This window comes from Mirounga leonina, unplaced genomic scaffold (assembly GCF_011800145.1).
Source record: "Mirounga leonina isolate KUSES-001 unplaced genomic scaffold, KU_Mleo_1.0 Mir_126, whole genome shotgun sequence".
Lineage (NCBI taxonomy): Eukaryota > Metazoa > Chordata > Mammalia > Carnivora > Phocidae > Mirounga > Mirounga leonina.
The window spans coordinates 5407268-5424260 of record NW_023270314.1 but is presented as its reverse complement, the minus strand read 5'-3'; the positions used below and the strand labels follow the sequence as shown (position 1 = coordinate 5424260).

At 38.6% G+C, this 16993-nt stretch overlaps 1 non-coding gene across 1 annotated transcript; it reads left to right on the top strand.

The window, feature by feature from the left end:
• Positions 1 to 5690: 5690 nt before the first annotated feature.
• Positions 5691 to 5797, top strand: LOC118009065. Its single transcript, XR_004678800.1, has one exon. It is a non-coding gene; the product is annotated as a U6 spliceosomal RNA (small nuclear RNA).
• The last annotated feature ends 11196 nt before the right edge of the window (positions 5798 to 16993 follow it).

The window sequence follows — 16993 nt, the reverse complement described above, 5'->3', positions numbered from 1 at the left end:
CTCAATATTATGAGATAGGCAGAAAATGAAATCCCAAAATGGAGAAGTGGGAAGTTGGGTTTTATCTATTTCTTATAGCAGCTAATGTTACCTTAGTAATGTACTCTCTTTACATTATTTATATGTAGCCTCTAGTATGTAAGCATTTCTCTCTTAGTTGCTTATCTGTGACTGAAGTTATTTGGGGTAGCTGCCCACCTTTTTCTTTAAGACTGCTTTTATACCATTACTTCCATTTCCTCTTTAATCCCTCCAGATTTTGAAGCACATGGAATTAGGCTATATACTTTGCCCTCCCCCCCTTTTAATTTATTTTTTATTTTTTAAAATTTATTTATTTTTATTAACATATAATATGTTATTTTTTTCAGGGGTACAGGTCTGTGATTCATCAGTCTTACACAATTCACAGCACTCACCATAGCACATACCCTCCCCAATGTCCATCACCCAGCCACCCCATCCCTCCCACCCCCCTCCACTCCAGCAACCCTCAGTTTGTTTCCCAAGATTAAGAGTCTCTTATGGTTTGTCTCCCTCTCTGGTTTTGTCTTGTTTCATTTTTTCCTCTTTTCCCCTATGATCCTCTGCCTTATTTCTCAAATTCCTCGTATCAGTGAGATCATATGATAATTGTCTTTCTCTGATTGACTTATTTTGCTTAGCCTAATACCCTCCAGCTCCATCCATGTCATTGCAAATGGCAAGATTTCATTTTCTGATGGCTGCATAATATTCCATTATATATATATATATACACCACATCTTCTTTATCCATTCATCTGTTGATGGACATCTAGGCTCTTTCCGTAGTTCGGCTATTGTGGACATTGCTGCTATAAACATTGGGGTGCACGTGCTCCTTTGGATTACTACATTTGTATCTTTGGGGTAAATACCCAGCAGTGCAATTGCTGGGTCGTAGGGTAGCTCTGTTTTCAACTTTTTGAGGAACCTCCATACTGTTTTCTAGTATGCGCCAGCTTGCATTCCCACCAACAGTGTAGGAGGGTTCCCCTTTCTCCACATCCTCTTTACCTGGTTAAAATTTCCCAGTCTATTGTTAAATAATTTCCATGTATACATATTCAGCTCCTTTGCCCCACTCCTGTTTTTGTCTGGGAGAATTCCAAACTTGAGTAAATTCAACTTTGTTCCTATTCTATCACTGTGTCAGTACAACTGAATGTAGCTGGAAGAAAATGTGACAGTGCTTACTAGGCTAACTTTAAATTTATGATCACAAACCTCAACTGGATTTGGTGTCTGGCCCTCCTCTACTTTCCACGTATGCTTTTCCCAGTAATTCCATCCAGGTCTGTGGCTTTAAATATATCATATGTGATTACCTCCCAAATGTGTATACCCAGCCTTAACTCTTCCTGCATAATCCACACCTGGATACCCTACTCTCTATGTGCCCACACAGCAGGCATTTCAAATAGCTCAGCAGCCATTTGTAGTCCTTGTCCAATTTCCTAGCCATTCCTGCAATATTGGTAAAGGAATAAATAACAACAACAACTAATTCAACTATTCAGTGCTTACTTTGTGCTGGGTACTTCGCACATAAAAATGATCTAATCCTCACAGAAAATCTAATAGGTAACACCATTATTATCATCTCTGCTTCAGAGAAGAGGAAACTGAGGTTCAGAGCCCAGATGGCAGAGTTGGTATTTAAATCAACTAAGTAGGGGTTAGCCGACTTTTCTTGTAAAGGGCCAGACAGTAAATATTTTCAGCTTTGTGGGCCATACTGTGTCTGTTACAACAAACCAGCTCTGCTCTTTTAGTGTGAAAGCAGTCACAGACAATGTATAATAAATAAACACGCATAGCTGTGTTCCAATAAAACTTTATTTGCAAAAATAGGTGATAGGCTACATTTGACTTGGTGGTAGACTGGCAACCCCTGCTTTAAACCGTTATTGCTGTATTGCCTGGGTTTAATGAATGACCGAACAAATAAATGGACCAATGAATGAATGAATGACACCTTCTTTGGCACCAGTCTTCCCCTGTTTTGTTCCCCTCGGGTCTCTCATGAGTGTTCATGAGACTGCTAGAGAGTCATGTCACTGCCAAGGGGAAGAACATCACAATTACTCTTTAGGGCTGAGTGAGGAGCACAAAGGGAAAAATCTTACAAGAATAGTGTTTTGTTCCTAAGATGGGTCAGGTGAACAATGGTTCTAGCTCCCTGAGGCTCTCTTTGGATGGCTGAGATCTAAATCATAACTTTTTATCCAGAGAATATGTTCCCTCTAAGATGGAGTCCTAACATTTCTCACCAGAACCTTCATGCTCTATTCTAACTGTCCAGTGTCATTATGTTCTATTCTTACCCCCTCCAGCAGCACAGGAGACCTTGCAGGATTTGGAACATGCAGGTTCCCTCTCACTTTTAGGTCTGTGTGTATCCTGTCCTTTCTGCCTGGGTGAACTAACTGCCTCACTTCAATGGCCAAGCTCACCAATTAGAAAATAAGGTTGTGTGGCTGGCTCTAATCCTTGAAGTATATAAAGTCAGTGGCTATGCATGTAGTGGAAAAAGCTTGACCTTGGAGTCAGGCTAATTTAGGTTCACATATCATCTTTTCCACTTTTAAACTTCCCTGAAGTTCAGTTTCCTGATCTATAAAATAGGGATAAAAATATATGTCCTGCAAGGTTTCAGCAATTATGGGAAAGGGATTAAAGGGAATATGTCCAGTACAATGTCATCTGGTAGGTTTTAATGACTGAGCCACCCAGGTGCCACCTTTTTTTTTTTTTTAAAGATTGTATTTATTTATTTGACAGAGAGGGAATCTGGTAGGTTTTAATCACACATGGTAGCTGCAGCCATGAAGTGCTATCATAACTCTTTGATAACCACATTAGAGAACCGCAGGGTCCAGGATTGCTTGCAAAACCTAAACAGGCTGTCTTGAGTTTAATGATGACACCCACTTGCATCATAATGGCAACTGCAGATGGGAATTGTCTGCACTGTTGGATCTCCCATTCCTAGTAGGATTAAGGTAAATATACAAGGCTCTGAAGTTCCTATAAGGACACTTTAGTGTGTAGCTCTTGGCCCCTTGAAACAAAGCGTGTCAACCTCTGCATGTGTGAGCACGCATGCGAACACACACATCACAGAATTTCTCTTTTTGTTATTAATTAACTTGCCATTGATTAGGAGTACATGAGACATGAGAAACATTACTAAGTTACATAATGTTTTCTTCAACAAAATAACACCAGGGTAAGTGCTCTCATTACTTCCAGGTTCTACTTCACACTGAAATTTAGCCAAAAGGTAATTGGTCGACAGAAGAGCTAACCACTGCAGAGGAGAGCGTTTGAGCAAGGGTATTCCTTTGCTGGTGGTTAGCTGGGAAGCTGGGGAGGAAAGCATTACAGGTGTTTTCCACGGCTGCCAATTTCCTTGATGTCTTGGGTGCTGCAAACTGATTTTCCTCTGCCAGCGCATTTAGTTTACAAGATGATCTTCACATAAAACACAGTGGTTACATTCATGAGAACATATGCAAAATTAAACCACTGACCTAGTAATGAAATAAAATTTCCATAAATTATTGAGCTTGTTCTTTACCTTTCTTAAAGCAAACAAGCCGTTTGACCCTGAATTTTCCAAATACATGCTCTTGCAACAAATAGGAGCTCTATGGGTCCAGAAGAGGGTGCAAGCAACAGAACTGTGGCCTCCCAGTGAGATCAAAGACTTCCCTCTGCTTCCTGGACATGGGTTAGGGCTCTCGTGCCTGGCTTTACTAACACAGGCTGGACATGTAAGCCAGCATCTTGGGACATTACTTGGTAAATCAGAACCCTGGATAAATTGGACATAAGGTCTCACAACGACTTGGACTTCACCCAGGCAGGCCTCACGTAGAACCTGCTCCATATGGTGACTTATGTTAGGCCGATAAAATGCCTTATTTGGCATCAACAGGAGCCTCTGCTTTTCTTCGTGGGCAGCACAAATCAAGAACACATGATAGCGTATCCTCTATTATATACAGTACTGTGGAGGAAGAAAGAATGGGAATGTAAAACCCATAGAATGTATTTAATAGGTTATCCTGCCCACTAACCATATATAACTTCTAACACATGGCAAAATCTTGGGATTTTACCATTCTGGTCATCTTTGGAGAGTTTCTGTGTTTGTTGTTTATCATCCTCGTTATTATCAATCATCCAATGAACTACCTGTGAGGCACTGTGGCAGGAGTTAATGAGGATGCCAAGGAAGAAGTAGGAGACATAGTCCTTGCTGGAGATGACATGCCCACCCAGTAGTGGTGATAGGTGCCTGGGAATGGCCTTCAGGTGAGAGAGGGAGCTCATTGGCCTCTTGAACTCAGATTAATTTGGGAATTCTAAATAAACCTCCAGGAATTCTATTTGTACAGAACATGCAAATCTCTTTGGAGAACTGTCTAGGGAAAAGGGAGGGCTTTGGCCCTGGCGAGTCGGGGTTCCAAGCCCTTGCTTATTTCTAAGGTTGGTGAGTGAAAGCCAAGGTGAAGAAGTATCTATGGTGTAAGGCAGTCTATCAGGTTTTATAGGTTTGTCCATGTGTGGCACCCAGCAGGAAAGTACCTTCCGGTATTTGCTCTTAGGCAAATCCTGTTGGTTGAGGACTGGCCTATTGCAAACTATGCTGTGATGCTGTGAGTCCTTCCCAGGTTGTCCCAGGGCCTTCTTTTCCTACATTTGATTTTCCTTAACATTTCCTATAGCACTCACAGGGAGATGGAGTCATTCAGATGCCTTTTACGGCAGGGAATGGTGTGCTTAGGTACAATGGGAGAATTTCTTCTAGCTTTCCTTCCCTAGACATGACTCCACACTGACAGCTTCCCCCTTTGTGTTCTCCTTCTTCTATCTCAGCACTTACAATATTTTTTTGCAGTTAGGAGTTTCAACTTATGTGGACTAGATTATAAGCTTCTTGAGGACAGGAACCACATCTCCTTTCACTTCTGTATATGAAGTGCCTAGTACAGCACCTGGTGCAGGGCAAACCCCCATTCAATATTCACAATTCTGTGAATGGGAATTGAGGAAGCCTTCCCAGATTATGGAAAAGGACACACCTGAGCCCCACCCACCCTGATTTTTCTTGATCAGTGATTATGTCTACATTATCCCATACAATTAAATGTCAGCATAAGCCGAGGGAACAAAGAATGCAGTGACTCTAAAATCATTATTCTATGGTCTCAGGGCCCATTGGCAATAGCACTGCCTTACTTTCCTGGTAGGCTTGATTAATATTAATTAACGTCTCTCTCATGAATGCATTTCAATTAATGCAAGGGAAAGCAACTCTCAGGTGTGTTGGATGAGGGACTGACTGGACTGTTGTTAACATTTCAATTGAAGAGTTCACACATGGTTAAAAATCTATACTGCTATATATGCTTTGGTAGAATAAATGTTTATCATTTTCAATATTTATTGACTGCCTACTATGCGCCAAATACTCTCTTGGCAGGATGTTTCCCGAATGAGCGCGTAATTTACTTCAGGAATTTGGCTATGGATGTAATTTAACATGATTGGAGAGAAAAATGGCTCCATTAATCAAACTGATGGATTTGTAAATTAAAATATATGTATCAGGATTTATGCTCCTATAGTACATTTATTATAATAAGTATTAAAGTCTAGTGCTTGCTTCAGCAGCACATATACTAAAATTGAAACGATACATTAAAGATGAGCATGGCCCTTGCACAAGGATGACACACAAATTTGTGAAGCATTCCTTGTTTTTAAAAAAATACGTTAGAAGTCTACATCTAGACTACGTTAAATTAATATTTTAATGAAGAAAAGGTCATTTAAAAATTCACTTGCAAATTATTTAGCTTATAGGCTTTGTCCTAAGTCTACTGATAATTTGAGAACATATTTAATGTGTAGGCTGTGTTTTCTTTGGAATTTGACTATTGTGTAAAATGATTATTTAGTAGTTGAAACAGGGCGGAACTTCCTTCACTTTGAAGTGCATGTATGTTTGGGCATATTTCTCCTGAGGTAGTTCGGAGTGATTATTTTCTTTGCTCTTCTTGTATTAATACTGCCGAATCTTTTTTTAATAAGAGAAGCTGGTTGCAATTTTAGCTGTAAAATAGGCAAAGAACTTTCTCGGTAAAAACCAAAATTCTCCTCTCTGTAATTGACCAGAAGGAGGCTCCCTTCCACCTCATTGTATAAAGTTAGGCTAAAAGCTTCCAAACTTAATTCTTCCCAGGCGGTCTAATACTCCCCAAGCTGTCTCTAGCATTGGTGGTGGTAGGGGCAGCACTATGAAATTTTCCTTTAGGGAACAGAATTTAAGCTTGCATCATGAATAAGAAGATTTCAGAGAGTATAAAGTGCTCTTTCCTTACACCAGTTCATTTATATATTTTTCTCCTACCTGAATGACAATTAACAAAGATGTTGGGATAAAATTTTCCTCAGTTGGGATATCTCAATATTCCTTAGCTTAATGCTTAAGCTTTGTTTTCCTTATGGCTTTGTTTTGTCAAGGTTCTCCAATACAATACATTTTTTAATAGCATTTTTAATTTTTTTTTAAGATTTTATTTATTTATTTGACAGAGAGAGACCCAGCGAGAGAGGGAACACAAGCAGGGGAAGTGGGAGAGGGAGAAGCAGGCTCCCCGCTGAGCAGGGAGCCCTATGTGGGGCTCGATCCCAGGACCCTAGGATCATGACCTGAGCCGAAGGCAGATGCTTAACGACTGAGCCACCCAGGCGCCCCTTAATAGCATTTTGTTTTATTTTATTTTTTTGAGTATAGGCTCTGTGCCCAATGTGGGGCTTGAATTCATAACCCTGAGATCGAGAGTTGCATGCTCTATGGACTGAGCCAGCCAGGCACTCCAAGTCCAATACAGTATTTTAAAAATTAATATTTTGAGATGAATCAGTAAGGCATTTGGATTTTTTAAAAAGTATAGTTGTTGTCTCTACCTACCTATTCATCTTAGTCTCTATGCATCTATAAGTAAGAGACACATGTTTTAAAACATAGGATAATCACCATTCACCGTAGAGGCTCTAATTACATTGCGTTTGGCAATGAAAAAGCCACTGGTAGATTTGGAACAGAAAAAAAAAGTGCAAAATCGTTGGAGAGCAAAGAGGGATGTGAGAGGTATCCACCACTGTGAGTACACAGTCCCTTATATGATGTCACGAGGTCATTTTGAATCAATTTATTTTCAGGTCGTTCTTCATTGTCAAGGAAGGCAGGGTTATTGTAAAAACAGCATTGCTGCTCTTTTCAGAAGCCTTGCCCTTTAATGATGGAGCAGAGTTGGTTATGAAATACCCAACTGTGACTAATTTTGGAGGAGTAACATCTCAAATAAATTGTCTCCTGGAAATGCTGTTGGAGCTAGTGAACAGCAGAATGATGATGCGTTTATCTGTGCTAATTGCTCCTTTGAGGGTTTATTCCTAGACGGGGCACAGAGTAGACTGATGCTATACTTCTAACCTCTCCTTGTCACAGAGATTTAGGTTTTGGAGAACGATGATAGGCAGAATAATGACCCCCAGAAAGGTCTGTGCCCTAATCCCTGCAACCTGTGAATATGTTACCTTGCATGGCAAAGCTAAGGAGCTTTGCAGAGGTAATTAAGGTTATAGCTATTAAGATAGGATGATTGTCATAAGTGGGCCCAATCTAATCACATGATCCTTTAAGAGCAGAGAACTTTCTGCAGCTGGAGTAACATGTAGTGAAGAAAAAGTCAGAATTCCAAGTGTGCTGTTGGTGGTTCTGAGATCTAAGGGGTCACATGTTGGGCCTGGCAAGAAGCCTTTAGAGAAGGACAGCCCCTTGACAACCTGCAAGGAAATGGAGGCCTCAGTCTTACAACCCCAAAGAACTTATTTCAGCCAACAACATGAATGAGCTTGGAATTAGATTCTTCTGCAGAGCTTCTGGTAAGAAGTGCAGCCCTGCCCATATTTTGATTTTCCCTTGCTAATACCCATGTCAGGCTTATACCCTACAGAAGCTGTGAGATCATAAATTTGTGTTGTTTTAAGTCACTGAGTTTGCATTAATTTGTTATAGCAGCAACAGAAACCTAAATCACAGAAAATATTTTGAAGGAACTGGTACTTGGGTTGGATTGTCACCGTGGTGGTATACTGTTACAATGAACCGTGTCTCCAAGAATTTCATCCAGTGACTCTGGGCTTTAGCCATTGAGCGTTAACAAATGGGTTCATAGCAGAAGCTTGACAAATATATTCATTTCCTATTGCTATTTTAAATTGCACCAACTTTCTGGCTTAAAATAAAACAAAGTTATTATCTTATAGTTCTGTAGGTCAGAAGTCATACTGAGTTAAGATTCAAGTGTCAGCAGGACTGTGTTCCTTCCGGAGGCCCTAGAGAAGAATCTGTTCCTTTGCCTTGCCCAGCTTCTAGAGTTGCCTGTATTCCTTGGCTTGTGGCCCCTTCCTTCATTTTCAAAGCCATCTGCATAACATCTTCAAATCTGTCTTACTCCTGCCTCCCTCTCACAAGGACTCTTGTGATTATATTATCCCTCCTGGATAATCCAGGCTAATCTTTCCATCTCACCTTAATTACATCTGCAGTCTCTTTTGCCATGAAAATAACATATTCACAGGCTTCAGGGATTAGAGCATGGCTATCTTTGTGGGGGCATTATTTTACCTACCACAATAAGTGTTTGCATGCCAGATTTATACTCTTAGAATGCTCACTCTTAGAATGTTTCTTCTAGGAACACAGTTCCTATGCTATAAGGAAATCCAAGCAACCATGTAGAGAGGCCTCCATAGGGAAGAACCAAAGCCTCTGGCAAACATTCCCAACTGAGCTCCCAGCTAGCTGCCACCACCTACTCCTTGCCATGGGAGTGAGGCCACTATAATAAACCTTACAGCTATTCTAGTGCCCAAGCCATCATCGCAGAGCAGAGCTTTCTGGTCAACCCACAGAATCATGAAGGATGATAAACGGTGATTGTTATTTTCAACTCTTAAAGTTTTGGGGTGGTGTGTTATGCAGCAATGGGTACTTGAAATGATACTAATCTATTTTATAAGCACCTAACTACTTGAAATTGAGGGATTCTGACCAGAGGAAGATGGGTTCTTCTATCAAGTATTCAGTATGAAACGGATGACATAGGTCAAAATACATAAAGTCCCTAGTTCAGCACCTGGCACATAGTAGGTACTGTAAAAGTATGAATTATCTTTTCCCAAGTAGTCTTTTTGCTGCAGACATTGACACCTACCTCCCTATTAAAAAAAGAAGATTTCTCTCTGTTAGAGAAATTTATTTAATATGGTATGTAACAAAACATAATGCATTATCATCTGATAATTTTGCTTGGTGGTCCGTAACTTAAAGTTATAAAGCCTTAACCTGAACAATGTCTATATTCCAAAAAGATCTTTTCTCAAAAAAATACATCTTAACTAAATTTTAAAATATGAAGTGGAGTCCTACAGTTCATATTGTTTAATTGCACTGTCACACAAGAATCTTGGAACTTTTCTTAGTTTGTTCAATTGCTGTAAATGACTTCTGAAAGTAATATAATTACAACTTGTTATGGTTTATGCATTCATAGAATTCATAGAGCAAGCTGAGTATGTAACTGTTCATTTGGAGCCGAGATGATTACCATTTGAAAACAGTTAATGGAGGAGCTGATTAGAATACATTGCAAAGAGTCATGATTTAATTTCACATCACCTAGAAAAATTTGATGTCATGCGTGTTAATGGCAGTTTTGAGGGGCATAAGGATTGACATATTTTCCTGAGCTAAGCGATATGGCCATGCTGACTCAGTGAAAAACTCACATTTCAAAATACATGAAGTAAGTAATATAATGCAACCTTATGTGATTAAATTCACCACCTGAGTATTAAAAATATGAGTGAAGTTGGTAAGTAAAGTTTAAGCTCATTTAAAGCAGTGCACTGTGAGATTTGGATGGAAATCCAGCTCACTGGGGGTTTTCAAGTTTTCATAGCAAAACTACTTGAATGGATTATGTTTACTTTGTGTTCAACTTGCTTTTTCCCCTCCCCACCTTGGAATCTCCACATTGAAGCTAGAGAGATTTTTTAAAAACTTACAAATCTATCCTGTAATTCCCCCGTTTAAAGCTCTTTAGTGGTTCTCGGCTGCTGCCACATAAAGTCCAAATTTCTTAGCTCAGCAGACAGGGTTCTGTGTGATTTGCCATTGCTGATTCTGCAGTCTTATCTCTTGACAGTTTCCTTCAGTGGCTCCAGACATGGAGAAGAACTTGTAATTCTTTTTCTTCTCTAGGCTACTTTCAGCCATGTGGCGTGGTTATTCCTTACACATCCGTAACGTCTTGCTTAAATGTCGCTTTGTCTTAGGAAGCTTTTCTTGACCCCTTTCCTCAGTAGCCCAAAATCAACTTCATGTGCACCTCTAGTACCTCAGTTTTACTCATTTGATGGCACTGATTGAGGCAAATCACAATTGCTTGTTCAATTGTCAACTGCCCTCCATCGAGCATAAGCACACTGTAGGGAGTACTGTGTCAGGTTCATTTTTTAATCGAATGCTGAGTACAGTGCCTGGCACATAGAGGAACTTGATACAAATTCACTACATGAAGAAAGATGTATTTGTTTAAAGTGAGCAGAATATAAAAGAACCGATATCAGTGCCTCGCATTTAGGAGGCACTGGGTATACGTTCATTCATTCATCCCTTATCATGGATCTGCACCAGGGGTTCATCATTAGTAATATGCCATTTCCCACTGGCTTACCATGTGTTATTTACAAAGGAGTAAGCTGTTGAACTGTATGGTAACATCATATAGAGTAATTTTCTTGGCATGAAATAGGTTGGATTCTATAAAAGCTGAAACTGTAGCTTCTCATTTTTTTTTTTAAGTAGGCTCCATGCCCAGCATGGAGCTCAGTGCGGGGCTTGAACTCATGACCCTGAGATCAAGAGTCAGACACTTAACCGACTGAAGCACACAGGCACCCCAAGACTTTGTGTCTTATGACCTTTTACATACTCCCTTTCAGGTCTGTATGGCTCCTTCTAAATTAGGTCTCAGACCAGATGGTTTCTCCTCAAAGAGCTTTTCTTGACCACTAAATCCACATCCTCCCCATATCCTATCTCTAGTTGGTGATCTCCAGTAACTATCACATCAAGGAGCTTCAGTATCTTCCATTATACCTATCACTCCATAAAACTGTCTCACTTATGGATTTCTTTTACTTATTGACTATAAGCACCTTCCAGAGTGAAAGTCTCTGAGAACAGAGCCTTGTCTGTTGCTCCAGTGTTTTGAACACTGCCGGTCGTGTGGTGGGAGAATGCTTGAATGAAATAACCTTGTAAGAGAGCTTCCTCCAACATGACGACATGGACCAGTGTCCCTCAGGATCACCTCAGCTGCCGTTAACCAAGTTTCTCATTAGACAAATATTCAAAAGCACATGAGAGGTGATATAATTGATAAAATTTGTATATCCTGTGATGACTTTCTATCAAGTCAATAGAACAGATGGCTGATTTTATCATCCTGTTAGTGACTTTCACTGGAGAAGAGAGAAACTGGCCAAATGATCTTGTGTAATCTATTAATTTTGGAAAGTATTATGGCAAAACGATAGGGTTTCTTTTTTTAAAAAAGAACATGAGTAATATGAAAGCATTGTAATGCATTTCCATAAAATTAGTTTCTGGGGGATTACTTAGTCATCTCTTATTTTATTTTCTTGAGAGGGACTGCACCCTAAATCCTGAAAGGAAGACAGTGTTGAAAGGAAAATGTGCTGATTTTCTCTGTACCCCTTACTGGTTTCTCTCCATGTGAAGGAAAATGACATGTTGAGTGGGACAGGAAGTCATTCATTGGCTCATGGTATTCAGTGGGTGAAGTAACTGTGCACATCCTCTCTCTGGCATTCCACAGGGGGTGTTACAGTCCATGGTGCTCCATGCAAATGTTTGGGTAAGAGAGTTTTATAGATTTGGCCTTCTCCATGATAGACCCCAAGATCTAAATTTTGGGAAAGAGAGGGACCCCTATCAGGGATCTTTACTATTGCTCTAATGCAGCCAATACCAGAGAGTTCCACATGCATTTCACAGTTTATTTTGATCCCCATTTAGTCTGCTTTATCTGTTTTTCAAATTTATTGGAACCCACAGGAGAAAGGGCAAGAGAGAAGGCTTTCTAGAAACACTAACACCAGTAATTCTACTTCCTTCATGAATCGGAATGTTTCTTTGGTTTTTTTAGGCAAAGAAAAATTTAGAGAATATGAGAATTGTATGTCACTGCCATCAAAGAACAACAATGTAATATTATTTTTTCTAAGTAAATGAAATGTGTGGAATCTAGAAATGCCTTTAATTCAGAACTTGAAGTTGTGATATTGAAATGATATCTATAGCGGTATGGTCTTCCTGCCTCTGGAGCCAGGCTCAGTAGAAGGCTGTATTTGATGAGAATCAGCAAAAGCTTAAGAAGCAAACATTTCTGGCTGTCAACTATTAAGCAATATACTGTTTCTTTTTATCTTTTACTAGTTCTGTACACTTCTGCAATGTAATGGTAGCAAGTGCTAGTGTGAACTGATAGGTTTTCTGTATTTATTTTAGAAACGGACACTTCATAAACATCAAAGCACGGTTGCATAGGTGCTATGTTTCCCTATGTCTAGAACCTTAATCATCACTGTCATCATTTGATATTCTTTATAGAGAGATGGGAAATAAAATAGGATTAGCTCTTTATCTGCACTTTAATTTGATCCCACTCTAAACTGCCAGGACTCTTATAATCTCATCTGACTTTAACCCAAATTTAAACTATGGACGAATACACTTTGATATCTAAGAATATAACATAAGATCCTGTTGTAAGTTGATATTAAACTCTTCTTGTTTATGAAAATGTTCAAGAAAAAGTACCACTTAACCAATGAAGGGGCACTCCCAGTAAGAGATGACAAAGGAACACAAAATGGCAAATACTACCTTATATTTGCAAAAAGCTACTGATCTTTTACATTTCAAGAATGGCATGTACAGAAAATTGTCCAAAATTTTGAAAAGTGAAAGATGTCAACACAAACTGTAGTCTTGATTATTTTAGTTCAGCCTGTGACATTTCTTATATAACCTTTAATTATTACCATCTTCTGAGTACGATATGCAAAAGGACTGATAAATAAGGGTGCAGATCTTTGTTTTTCATTTGCCCGGGCTTATAGGATCATAAGTTAAACTTGTCCATTTTGTGATCTAATCAATTTTCTTTGGTTTAACACTAAGACTAATGCATCCCTTTCTTAGGCTCTTCCAGCTTATCTCAACTTAGAGTTTTAGTCATTCGTGTAGAGTCTTTCATGTCAGTTTTATATTTGAAAATGGGTCCCAGCTGCTCTGGCTTTCTTAATCCCTCCAGAAAGGCATATGTGACAGCGTCTGCCCCAGGGAGATTGCAGCTCCAAAGCTTTTTCTCCTAGGTAGGGGAAGTACTGGGCCAGACTCTATTCATGCTTACTTCCCCAGCTGGCTAATTAGATCAATATATGTTTTATATTTTTTATGAATAGGCATAAGAATATGAGGAATATAAGAATAGTGTTTTATAGATATATAGTTATATATATATAATAATTTTGGAAAATGCCATTTGCGTAGTATTTTTGAAACTTCTGTTGGTGCTAGTTGTAGTAAGGGTTCAATAAATATTGAAAAAATGAATGAATGAATGTGTGAAGAAATAAAAGCATTAAGAAGCCAACACAAGGAATTCTCTCAGTTTCAATGTTTCACCCCATTTTATTTTTTAAAATAAGTTTGAAAGCTGTTAAATATTTCACTTAAATTTTTTATCCAATCAAAGAACCAAACATTTGTGGGCTTTGCTGTCTTCTTAAAATTATATAAACTTACTTCTGAACTTACTCCCTAAGAAGTTTTAAGTGATCTCTTATCTACATTTGATATTATTAAATCATCCAATTTCACATTTGGAAATTTCTTAACCAAAGAATTCATAGGACAAGTTTTCAATTTCAACACATATAGCTTATACTTGCCATATGGTAATTGTTCCAGAATAAAATTATGATAATGGACTCCATTCCTAGATTCTAGATTACATCAGTGATATATAATAATATATGCTTTATTTATACTCTGGGTGGATACTTATATTCTTCTAGTAAGTGTGGAAAAGATTAAAATTATCAATTTGGAATAATGGAATTCAAATTCTATTTTTGAAGATTAAAGACAATACTGGAACTTTGGCCAAATGTAGTAGAAGATATGATTGTGAATAGAATTTATGAAAATGTAGATAAAGTAAGCATCCTGAAGCTATCTATTTCTGAAAAAATGACAGGCAGACTTTTGGCCAATGCTAATTTCTTATTATATTGATTCAGGTTTTATTAAAATTCTGTTGTGTCTTCAAGGGTGAGCATAAGTGGTATATAGAATAATGAATCCTTACTCAGGATACTGTTTTCTCATGAATCACACCGCATACTAGCTGCACTGCTTTGATAATGGAGAACCTAAAGCATCTTTTCCAAATACCTTAGCAAAAGGTATCTTTCCCTACATATGGAAGCAGAGACTTGTTTTGTATAATTGTTCCTTTGTATAATCACATCTGAAAACTTCTAAATGTACTCTACTCTTTTAAATATGGTCCTTTATAGCTGAAAAAGACTTCCCAATCAACATAATCTTAAAACTTAAGTCGTTTTTTCTTTGACACTTTGAAAGAATAAAAGATCATTCTCCCCATTACCACTTATGGCTACCTGTCTATCTCTAATTGCATACCCTCTTTAAACACATTGTTGAGTGAGGATAAAAAGGAATGCATTATATTTGTGCAGTAAAGGTATCAGAATATTATATGTTCAAGAGACAAAAATTTTTGAAGACAAATGGAGTGATGACGTTTTTCATCCTTATAGGCTAACCATAACAGTTATGGTGTTTCTATGACCGTCTGAGCAACTGATTTACATTTCTTCTTTACTACATCTCTTGCCTTGGTTTAATAACATAAAGGATATTTGCCAAATTCAATGCTCTCAGGAGAGTCAGCTTCCTATTTTCTCCACAGTTGGAGACACCAAATCTTGCTTTTTTACATTAATATCATCTAGTAGATATCAATACAAAGCTTTTAAATACAGTGCTTTGCAGAAGAGTATTTCAGATACGTGGTTTCTAGAGTTTAGAAGAGGGTAGCTCTATGTAACCCTGTATAAAATTTACATTTGTTGCTTAATAAGCTATTGACCATGGCTCCATTTTATTTTAGTAAACCTTTGATGAGCTGAAATTCTGATGCCTAATCTCTTTGTTTGTCTTTCAAATGGATTAAATGAGGGAGGTCTGTTGGTTAGTGCAACAGTCAATAGAACAGCAGGATGCCACAAGAGCTGAAAAATGCATTCTTACAGCTTCTTGATGGGGTCGAAGGCAGGTAATACTCTTTCACTGAAAAAGAAAATAAGAGATCATAAATGAAATTCATGCTATCCAGTTAGAAGTATCTATTATTATCTAGTAACTTTTTGTAAAAAAAAGATTTTATTTATTTATTTGACAGAGAGAGAGAGAGAGAGCACAAGTTGGTGGGGGGAGCGGGAGACGGAGAAGCAGGCTTCCTGCTGAGCAGGGAGCCTGATGATGATGCTGGTGGTGGTGGTGGTGGTGGTGATACATGGCTCAATCCCAGGACCCTAGAATTATGACCTGAGCTGAAAGCAGATGCTTACCCACTGAGCCACCCAGGCGCCTCTGTTATCTTAAAATATAAATAATTGTTTGTTTTGAAAGGGTCACCAAACAAGTGAAAAAATTTTTAAACCTATAACCCTTTTCTTCAGTATTAAGATGAAAGATGGGTCAGTGTTCTTCTTGCTGGTTAGGTCATTACACTAGAGAGCACCATTGTTTGCCCAATTTCTTAGGTTTTTCACCTTACTAATGGAAGGTGCTCTCTTCTGGCAAATAGGGAAAACTGTAGGTTTATCTTTCTTTTTTTAATTTATTTATTTTTGATGTTTCTTCCATGATTCATTGTTTGCGTATAACACCCAGTAGTACTCCATTCAATACATGCCCTCTAATACCCATCACCAGGCTAACCCATCCCCTCACCCCCCTCCCCTCTAGAACCCTCAGTTTGTTTCTCAGAGTCCACAGTCTCTCATGGTTCTTCTCCCCCTCCGATTCTCCCCCCTTCATTTTCCCTTCCTACTATCTTTTTTTTTTTTTTAACATATAATGTATTATTTGTTTCAGAGGTACAGGTCTGTGATTCATCAGTCTTACACAATTCACAGTGCTCACCATAGCACATACCCTCCCTAATGTCTATCAGCCAGCCACCCCATCCCTCCCACCCCCACCACTCCAGCAACCCTCAGTTTGTTTCCTAAGATTAAGAATTCCTCATATCAGTGAGATCATATGATACTTGTCTTTCTCTGATTGACTTATTTCGCTTAGCATAATACCCTCTAGTTCCATCCACGTTGTTGCAAATGGCAAGGTTTCAGTTTTTTTGATGGCTGCTTAATATTCCATTATTTATATATATATCACATCTTATTTATCCATTCATCTGTCGATGGACATCTTGGCTCTTTCCATAGTTTGGCTATTGTGGACATTGCTACTATAAACACCGGGGTGCACGTACCCCTTCAAATCACTACATTTGTATCTTTGGGCTAAATACCCAGTAGTACAATTGCTGGGTCATAAGGTAGCTCTATTTTCAACTTTTTGAGGAACCTCCATACTGTTTTCCAGAGTGGCTGCACCAGCTTGCATTCCCACCAAGAGTGTAGGAGGGTTCCCGTTTCTCCATATCCCTGCCAACATCTGTCATTTCCTGACTTGTTA